Source organism: Monopterus albus, unplaced genomic scaffold, assembly GCF_001952655.1.
Source record: "Monopterus albus unplaced genomic scaffold, M_albus_1.0 scaffold64.1, whole genome shotgun sequence".
Taxonomy (NCBI): Eukaryota; Metazoa; Chordata; class Actinopteri; order Synbranchiformes; family Synbranchidae; genus Monopterus; species Monopterus albus.
The window spans coordinates 639,834-650,734 of record NW_018127944.1 but is presented as its reverse complement, the minus strand read 5'-3'; positions in this window follow the sequence as shown (position 1 = coordinate 650,734).

Sequence of the window (10,901 nt, the reverse complement as noted above, 5' to 3'; positions counted from 1 at the left end):
ACAACTTCACAGGGGTGGCAGAGGGCCCCTTTTCACACCTGAACAGGAGGAGGCTATTTGCACCATGGTTGTAGAAAACAATGCCATAAGGCTAAGGGAGATAAGAAGTGCCATTATAGAGGACAACAACATGTTATTGCAGTTTTTTTTACATCATGACGACAAAGGAAAAATCTAGCTGAGTTAGTATCATAAGTGGTAACTACTAGATTTTGTACACTGTTCCATTCAAAAGAAATGGTGAAAGAGTGAAGGAGCTGTGCTACCAGTATGTACAGGTAAAACATGCATGAGCATGCAGCAACTGTACCTCACAGTAAACAGTACAACATCGTATAGTGATATACAGTACAGTAAGTGTGACCTTTACACATTTGCTTGCACACTTTCAGTTTTCCCTCCAAAGAACATTTAAGATCAGTGGCTCTGACACAGATCATAATTTACACATATTTATTTTATGTCGATGAGTTGAGTACGACATAATGATTGATCTATAACCACTAAGACTGGTTTATTTGAACACATCTTAAAATGAGACAAATCTATGCAGCATTTCACAATACAAAGGATAAATTTGCCAAATCTGTGCTGGCATCTCACTTTTTTTTTGTCAACCAAAGCAAGATAAAGTTGTGAGAACTAAGTAATTTCTACAAAGACTCAACCCTGCAGATGAATTTCTCTGAACAGTGTGTAACAGAAAGACTGCTAATGGATAAAAAGAAGGTCAAATGGGGAAAACACCGACGTGTTCAAGGTTCCTGCCCAATTAACTAGAGATCACTTAAATTGTTGGCAAGCTGAAGAGGTCATTATCCTGGAGAGCTGTGAAGAAGCCCATTAGGGCTTTCCAAAGCAGGACTCCTCTACTTCGGTTTTCTCTTTCTCCAGTAAAGAGACACACGGCTGCCTCTGTCCATGGAGGCCTATTTGTTAAAAGCTTTACCTTCACTGAATCTAAAGAACATGGGCAGTTGTGTATGTGAGCTCACACAGTATAAACTATGGAGAAACTTTATCCTTTAACTCCAAGTTAAGCCAAAAGAAAAAAATACCAAAGAACAAATCGATGTTTGACAAACTGAACGCTGCTCACAAAACTAATGCAACAAATATCGATTTTCACGTTAGCCCAGCAAAAGAGATGGTAAACTAAACAATGTACAAATGTTCCCCTGAACTGCCATGTTGCATGAATTGCAACAATCAATATATACAGTTGGACAGGGACTGGGTATAAAGTCTTCCTCAGAGGGATTCCACAGGCACAATGTGGAAATCATCCATTCATGCACAGCAGCTCTGTCACACTTCTCTGACTGTGACCATAACAGCAGCATCTCCTGAATCAGTCACGCTGAGAAACGCTTTTATTTTCCACAAAGATCTGTCTGAGCCTCCGCCACGTCCCCATCAACCCTTCAAAACTATCTGATTTGAGTCTAAATTCACTTTTATTTTTTTACTAATTAACACCATTCCAGAGTAGTTTAAAGAGCAGCGAAGGCACATGAAGTCAGGATAAAAAAAAAGAGATGTGTGCTGTAAATGTGGGGCCAGTGTGTGTTGGTGAGTACAAGTGCTACTAATTTATCATTTCACTTATGCAGAACACCTTAAACTGACTGGGATTATCATTTTACAGTAACAATTTTTGTAAAATCTAATTAAGCAGCATTGCATCACCATGCAAAATTAAATCATGTTGCAGGACAACACTGAAAGCTAAAACTTTAGGCCTTAGGAATGTGGTGTATAGATACAAAACATTACTTTTTTACTACTTTATGCTTGTATATACACACTTCACAATATTTTAGCAGCCAATTTTTACATTACATTTGACTTCATAAACAACCTGCTTTGTTTCTCTGTGTCAGGTCTCTGCAGGGAGGGGCTGCACTCCTCTCACACAAGCAGTCAGCTGAGCAGGAGAAAAGCCCCGATGTGAAGGATCACTCCATAGTGCAACGACCAGCCAGTAACGGAGAGTGTATGAGCAACGTCTTCACCTGCCCACGGTCCGCTCACTGAAGTCCCCATTTTATCCCTAAACCAACAAGTGAAGTGCTCCTTTTACCTCTAAACCAGTGAGTGCATTTACACACCGTGCTTGTCATGCCAAAGGCTGGGGTGTGAGGACGTGGACGTTTAACCAATCAACCAACGACTGCTGTGCGTGCACACACACCTGTTCCTGGAACTTGATTTTAGTACTACCTGCTGACGGGTGCTGAACTTGATCTCCCAGAATGCACCTCCAAAGCAGGCGGAGAGCAGTGGAAACAAACACAGAACCTGTGATGAGTGTTGCTCAGATGGTTCAGTAGGTTCCTGTGGAAAAACCCCTATAGAGAAAAGCAATTACAGCCAGATGTAAGGTTACTCAAGAAAATTAAGCACAAACACTGAGTAATAGAAAGTGCAAATATAAAAATTTCATGAAAATATTATTTTAAAAAATGACCCATTTGCCCATGTGGACTCATTTGAGCTACTTAACTCACTTTGGCCTGTGTGGCCCGTCTCCAGGTGGAGTTCACTCTGGTAAATGATGCAAAAGACCCTTTTCAGGAAGATAACTTATTACTACTAATGAACTGTTCCGTTGTAATGGCAGCACATAATGGTGATGAGCAACAGGAGTTTGTCGTTTGCCCACCTTTTCATTCCCAACCACATCTCTTACAGCACAGTCCTGGTAGAGACATTGCCATATAACCTAATTATCTCTCATTAGTGGCCTCAGTAATTACAGGCTCTTTTACAGCTCCATCTCCTCTGTCTCACATAGGAGGGGATTTCAATTAGGTTTGCCTTGCAGCTCATTTCCACAGCTAAGCCACGGTGTCACCTGGTGTAGCCAAGCATAGCGGAGCAGCAGGCGGCCCAGCACTCACTGAACGCTTCCACAAAAGGATGTTTCTGCAGCTGGGTTTCATTTATTCCATATCATGCACACATCAGCGAGACACGACAACAAGACAGCTTGAAGAGGTATCTCCTTTAAGTGAAGAGAAAAACTATCTTTTGTGTTATCTTCTGCAAGCAGCACATCATGACAAATCCATAACAATGCATTGCAGCATATCTCCCTGTCATAGGTAAATAGCATCAGAGATGCAAAGTCTCAGGCATCTGAGCGACAGAAAATGCCTCCATCAAGGCAGATTAATCGAAAATAAAGAAAAAAGATGACCGAAGCAGTCGGATTCATGAGGAAGAAAGAGGAGACTTGACACTGTTCCCACATCTACTCACACTTATAATTCACTCACTCCAGACCAGGTGCCAAATCAGTCATGCTAATTGACAGGCCAGTGAGAAACTCAATCGATACTGCATAGGGATAATTAACCCCTTGTGTTCTCAATTGTCTCTACAAAAAGGTAAAATTGAAATTGATTGAGATTGCCTTTTGTTGGCTAATTGTGCCCTCAGTCGGGTGGCAGAGGGTCACCTATTAACATCTGTCATTACCAGCAGCCAGTGGGCCTGGCGTTATAGCTCGAGAGTTGCAGCACTGAGGTGTTGTCACTACTCTGGAACACACAAGGAGTGATTTTGTTTTCAAGCCACACTGGAAATCTGCACACAATGGTGGCTCTAAATGGTAGGATGGTTTAGGCAAAACGCAAATATCATGGCATTACAAAGCTCAATCTAGGATGGAGCAGAGGGCCATAGCACAGCCAGACACATTTACTAATCAGACCTCCTTATTTCTGGTTACCCTTTGTCTAAGCCTGCTTATACTGGGGCTCAAGCCATGGGAGGATTCATCACAGAGAGGAGAGACAGGGGAGGAGCCCTGTCCAAAAAATAAAAACAAAACACATGCTGCTTGTCTGTGGCTCAGGCACTGTTGGTGGGGTGGTACTACTTTAACCTGCTTCACAGCCAAAAAATAAAACTGATCAGTTATTGATCAACTTGTGTCTTTTTGTTTGAGATACAATGACTATAGGTTGATTTTAAAATTACTTGTTCTGTAAAGAAACTGCACACAATAGGGGTTATGCGGAACGTCACGTGACCAAACCGGAAAACGGATCAGCGCACTTCCGTAGAATGCGGGGGACACAACAATAGTAACGCGAAACACGTTATTTGATTAGTTCGTAGATTAAAAAAACAAAAATGTCTTCTTCAAGACACAAATACCAGAAGCAGGATCATCCAAACAGCTGTCTGTTTGAACCCTCAAAGCTTTACAAGGCAACCCATCCCTCAACTCATCCTTTTTTTTTTAAAAAAGTAGCCAAACGTCATAAATGAACGTGGCATGCATTTACCAAGCATGTGTAGAATTGAGTCCAACACATGTCATAATATGACAGCTCTAGAACATTGTGACTGGATAGTCAAAGGAGCATGTTCAAGATCATATTCATATTGTCCCTTAACTGGAACACACTGGGGACAAACACAACAGCCAACCATTCACCAACATTACTTTCAGGCTATGGGGCTTCTCGTTTTTCTTCATAGACCTGTGACATGATGCTCTGATGCTGACAGCACCTGTCGCTGTGTCTTTATTTGATACTGCTGAAAAATATATTAGGTTATCAATGTAACAGCACAGGTCTGTCGCTAGCCATAATAAATTTAGCATTTCCACCACACAAGCTTAGTTACTATTAGCTTTCCGGTAGTGTATTACATTATTTTGGTGTACCAGACAGATGCTCGGTGTAAATATCGATAACATTAGCTAGTTAGCTTACGAACTAGCTTAGCTACATCTCCGTTTGTAAGATAACCGATACATAACTCTACCTTCGTAGTCGTGGATGTATGAAGAAGCATATAGCTTAAACCCCTTATCCAGCTTGCTGCCCGGTGTTTGAAACATCAAACTGCATATTCGGTGGACATCCGTGATCTTCATCTTTGGTAGTTCTTGGAGACATCTTGAGTAGAATAGTGCCATATTTCATACTAGTAGCAAACCGGAAACGGATGATTCTGTTTTGCAGTATACGGAAGTAAGTTGCGCATAACCCCTGTTGTAAGATTTTACATTGACCTGTGCAATCGGTTTGGGGTGTTTTATCATTCTGAATAACAAGTAGTAGAAACTATTTTTTTTAAATATAGTAATTGAATTAAGAGGTTTAGATTTTTTGTTTACAACTGGCTAAGTACAGTGAATTCTTCTAATCCAAATATAGCCTCAAACCTCCATTGGCCCAGCTTCTCTCCTTCCTCAGAACTGCGGACGTTGATACACAGCAAAAAACTTAAGATAAATGAATAAATAAACTCCTCCTAACCACACAACATTCCACAGCTGTCCTCAACTTTGCTGATGTTCTTTAAACCTCCGCACTACACCTGTGTGATTTCCATGGCAACAAATGAAATACAACCAATCGCATTCTAGTTCTTCTTCCTCGTTTTTGCTTAAATGGTTAAATAAAACCCGGCAGAGCATTATCGCCACCTATTGTTCGGTTATGGACTCCTTATATTCTTGAAATCAGTTCTGTTTCAGGAAGAGCTGAGACAAACGAAAGGAAAATCCTGAATAAATAAGTGGAAATTTAAAAACCACAGGGGTCAGTGATTAATATGCCAACTATTTTCTTCATTATTTTTATTTCCAGAATTTAAAAATTAGGGAAAATGCCCAATTTGACTTTCTAGAGGTGACGTCAAATGTTTTTTGTCCAACCAGTGATATTTTCTCTCTCCAGCACAGGAGCACTGAAACCTCTCTGGAGACACATCAGTGAAAAGTCTATGTTCACTTTAATGTAGTTTGTAAATAAGGCATCTTGCAGGCAAATGCAATAGATTTAACTGGATCCACAAGTCCCGTCACTCACCTTGGACCTATGACTGCCGACGGCTGTGCTACGTTTGTTCTCCCTACTGTGGAAGGTGCTCTTTTTCCATTTGTTTGACTGGTGTTATCTGCAGCACTTCACTTTATCATTTCCTCCACACTTTACATGAGCAAGGTCACCTCCGCACTTTGCATACATTTCCTTTCTTTTACACTGACTTGCCACACGACCCCTATGATGGAACAAACTGTCATACTGGATAAATGAACATACCCAATATGACTTTTTTTATGAAGTAAGATTGACTTTTACTTCTTTTAGCTTCAACAATTTTCTCTCTTTTCTTTCTAAGCTCACACATAATGTCTTCAGTGGTTATCAACTGTTGGACACCATATATTACCCCCCTCATTTTGTCAACCGCACATGGAATATGTGATTAAATTTTTATTTCCATTAATCGATTTTCTTATTTAGAATTTTTCTCTGTTGATCTTGGTCCTCTGCATAAAGCAGCAGTCTCCTGTTGTCCAAATACTTCACAAACTTTACTTTCCCCATTTCCATCTCAATTGCCTTTGTAATATTTATTGGGTTGAAGGGACTACAATCTTTGTTCAACTCCAAGATTACTTTCCATTCAGCACTTTGTTTGTGCTGTCTCTTGTTTTTGGATTATTTAAACTGCTGTTCTGTTTTTGCACTTTTATTCATGTCATCTGAATCATCACATGAACTACTGGGTCTGTCAGTCTGTCATTTGACTCTGTTTCTGGTGATGGACCTGTTGCCGGGCCCATGATGATCCAAATCATCATCATAATTACATCCTAATTCAAATAACATCCTACGCCTTCCCATTCCTTTCCAAAGGAAATAAGCGTGAAGCTTGAGACAGTGCCTTGCAAGCAAAAAACATGATACAACACATGCATCATATTGTATCGTTAATTATCCTCATACTAAAATAAATTCACTGGAGTGTGTTGTGAAATATTATGTAAATTGTAACATTACTTTAAATATTACAAAATGTTTGAAGATAAAGCATTTAACAATATAAGAAAAAATTAGATTTTGAAATTAAAATGTTTAAGTGCATGCAAAGTATGTCCCTGGTAGACTAGTGGTTAAGGTGCAGCGCTCTCGCCGCTGCGGCCCAGGTTTGACTCAGGGCTGCATCAGGAAGGACATCCTGCGTAAAACACATGCCAAATGTCAACATGTGAGTTGTCAGTGTCACGATTCGCTGTGGCGACCCCTCAAATGGAAAAAGCCGAAAGTGACTCTTAAGTGCATGCGCAGTATAAAATGGGGTCAACTGAACCCAGACTTAAAGAAAGGGCATATGTGAGCATGTAAACAGTCAAAATAATTTTTTTAAAAGCTGAATTTGCATGTCATTGTCAATAAATGGAGACTTTAAAACTAGTCATTAGAAAGTTATTTGAGAGTTGAAAATTATACTCAGCGTGGCAATCCCCCAGCAACTCTTTGTCCTTTGAGAGTGAGTCAACAGAAGGCAGCGGGATGAAGCATCAGACAGGTACAGTTTTGAAACCTGGTCTGATGTGATGAGAAAGCTCAAAAGCTGCGGACAGAATTTTCCCTCATTAGGACTGAACTATTAAATACTGCCGTCTACACACCAATCCAAGAGAAGGTAGTTTGGAGATGATAAATGCTACCATCGTTGTTAGCACAAATTGTAAATCTATGCCTATTGTTAAAAAAAATAAATGTGGGGAAATCCACAGCTTGTCTGGCCATCATTTTGTGTCAGCTGAGAAAACCACAAGAATCCTGAGGGTCCCATGGGTGCTGCAGAACTTACAACTGCCGTTTCATTAGTCCATCAGGAAAACTAAGCAGTTGTGCTGTAGCTGTTTTAACACGGGATAATGATGTAGAATTATGTTCTCAACAAAATGTTTTAAAAAATCGATTACTGTAGGTCTGATTTCACAGTTTGGAGCCAGATCATTACAGGTGAAGGAGACAGGTAAGATCGAAAGTAAAGAGGACAAAAAGGAGGACATAAAGTCATTAAACTAGGATGGTATAAATGGGACCAGACAGGAGGGGAAGAATATTTTTATTCCTGAGTCACCCATTATTCTTCACAGACCTATATCGAATGAGAACCCCTGTAAAAACCCGTCACAGGATCAGGAGTAATAGATCAGGGGTTGACAGGGGTAAAAGTCATTGAAGTGGGATGCGATGGGAAAAAATAAATTGGGACCAGGCTGGAGGGGAAGAACTTTTAACTTTTGTGTTTTTGCCTTCTCCCCACAGACACAAGCTGAAAGAAGGAGGGTCACTGTAAAATCTGAGACAGGATCAAGAGTAAAAGTGATGGATTCAGATAAGACAGGGATAAAAGTCATTGAACTGGGGTGTAACAGAAGAACACCTTTCTTCTTCTGCCTCACTCTCTGCTATATCCCTAGAAAACCAAACTGGCAGACAGTGGAGCCCCAAAGTGCCATTTGTTGTTATTACATTTAGATGTATAAATGTTTTTAGAAGAAGTCTCAAAAACTGCAGCTGCTTTTGTGCCTGAGACAAAAACTGAAAACACAAGTGAAATAAGTAACAAATTCCTCTGGCAAGTATGGTTAAGATTATGAGCAGGCTCAAAATGATCCATTTTCCAAATATGCTATTTAAATGTGGCTCAATAAATAATACTGAGACATTTGTCTTGGTTTAGGAGGCCAGACATACACATGTGCTTAGATGTTTGAATAATAGTGGTGTAAAAGTTAAAGGAATATGGAGGAGGCTCTGCAGAGGCTCTATAACTCCTAGATACACCCCTGCACCCATTCACATTGTTGATCTGGAATAAAAAATATAGTGGATCATAAAACCCTGGACGCTGGCCAGCGCTGAAAAGGCATCAATCTAAATTATAACCTGTGATGTGTTCAAATGAGGTCGTAGTCATATTCAAAGATCTTTTCAAACCAGCTACTATCACATGGATGACAGAAGTATAGTAACCGCCCACCCCCACCTCACTATAACTATTAAACTTCTACTACAAATGGATGTGGTATACCGTGTATCCTTCCAGACATGAAAAACTGTTGAAATACAGTTTACTCTGATGAGAATTCCTAAAGCTTGGACAGAGCTGTAATCTGTTGAATGGTATGTCCTCATTGGTTGGGATAAAACATGACAGGTGTCCTCTGACTTACTGGAGACTAACTGTGAAAGATAATGGGCGGTAAGGAGAAAACTGGACAGGTTTGCTTTTGGAGTGGATTCAACCTGCCCAGGCTGACGCCAACGACACCGGGGGCCGCTCCTGAGTGGCTGCAGCTTAGTGAGACATGACATGACAAGCACATTGTGCTTTCTGCTTCACATCCCCGGTGTCTTAAATGACCCACTTTCCTCTTTCCCCTTTCCCCTTTCTAATTGCAATTCCCTTTTTAAAACTGTATTACTATGCACAAAAGAGGATTCAGTATGCAGCTACAGTCTGCAGCGGGTCATGACTGAATGCAAGGGAAGCTAGTCTTATAAGTGGGGTGTGTAAACATATTTACAATCCTATTTGCCACACACACACCCCATGTGCTCATGTATGTACATTAAATGATATAGTACCTCTGTACAAATTCTAAAATGACCCACAAGAGGATGTAAATACAAGGTCAGACCTGCTCCTCATTCTTCCACATCAGACCATCTGACTCCAGAGACCTAAACTAATGGTGCATTCAGGCATGTGCTGTCAACTTGCATAGTCAGAACTGTCCCACTATCACCAGTCAGTTACCCTCAAAAAGCCAACAAAGTGTAAAAAAAACCAGTGGGATGAGTTCCATAATACCCATGTTTGCACTATGAGTTGTGACATTCAACCAACAGAGCACTGTATTAATGGTAAATATACCCATGTAGTTTCCATTTTATGCAGTGATACCATGTGATTAACAAGACATTCAGGCTGCTAACGAGGACAAACAATGGAATTTCTCTCTAGATTCCCATTATTTACAACCTGCTGTGGCTATTTCAGGTCCCAACTGCAGAACTGGGCAGATCAGCCAATTGCTAAGTGGCTGGCAGAGAGAAAATCTCACAGACTTCCTGTTTTCCTGTTGGGTCTCACTCACAGGGGATTCTCCACAAATGAATAATACATCTTCTCCATTTAATTTGTAAAGCAGCTGTAATGAGGCACTTTTGCTCACTATTTCCCCACTCTGGGCTCTCACGTGCCATAAGCACTGTGTGGTTGAATTTAAAGCTGTTAATCGACTGGTAAATCACAATACGGGCAAAAAGCGGGAGGCATAATATGCAGTATTTTAAAGGAACGCAAATTGGCTAATTTATTTACGTAAATTAACTCAGAGTGGCAGCTGCCTGAAGACCAGAAAAGTGATCTTTAATACTTAAATACTGAAGAATGAATCAGAGAAATGGCAGGGAAATGGACATGACTGAATAATACAACTCTAAGTGAAAAGCTTCAGATACTCTGTGCTTCTGGCACAACTCAGCTGGCACTCAGAAAGCACTGCTGATGCCAGGCCAATGCAAGACATCAGTCTTACCATTAAAAAGCTCCATTAATGTGTTTTATATTAACACTGACTCAAATGATTATGTGCAATATGGAAGGTGTAGCTCATAGCGTCACACTCACAGTGATTTATCAGCGACTCTGCTGCCAGTTTCAGTTTATTGCTTCGGTTTAACAGCACATTTATTGCATGGTTATGGTCACTGCATGGTCTTATCCTTCTCAACAATATTTTCAGCAGACAATCTTTAATAAATCAACTAAACTCCTTCTGCCAAGGAACAAATGGCAAAATCACACAATTAGTGACAACAGTAGCTGGTGAGGTCCTCTGATTCACAGCCCACTTCTCCAGTTGGCTCAACAGTTCAAACACATCCGTTTCTGCAGTTTGAGAAACAAATGACCAATCAGAGTTTCAGATGGGATTCCTATCCACCCAGTTACATCCATGATAAACAGACAGGGCAATAGTCACTAATTCGGGACAAGAGTGGATGAGATTAACATGTACAGGTTGTTTCGTATCTCTACACGGACATAAAAAATAGAGA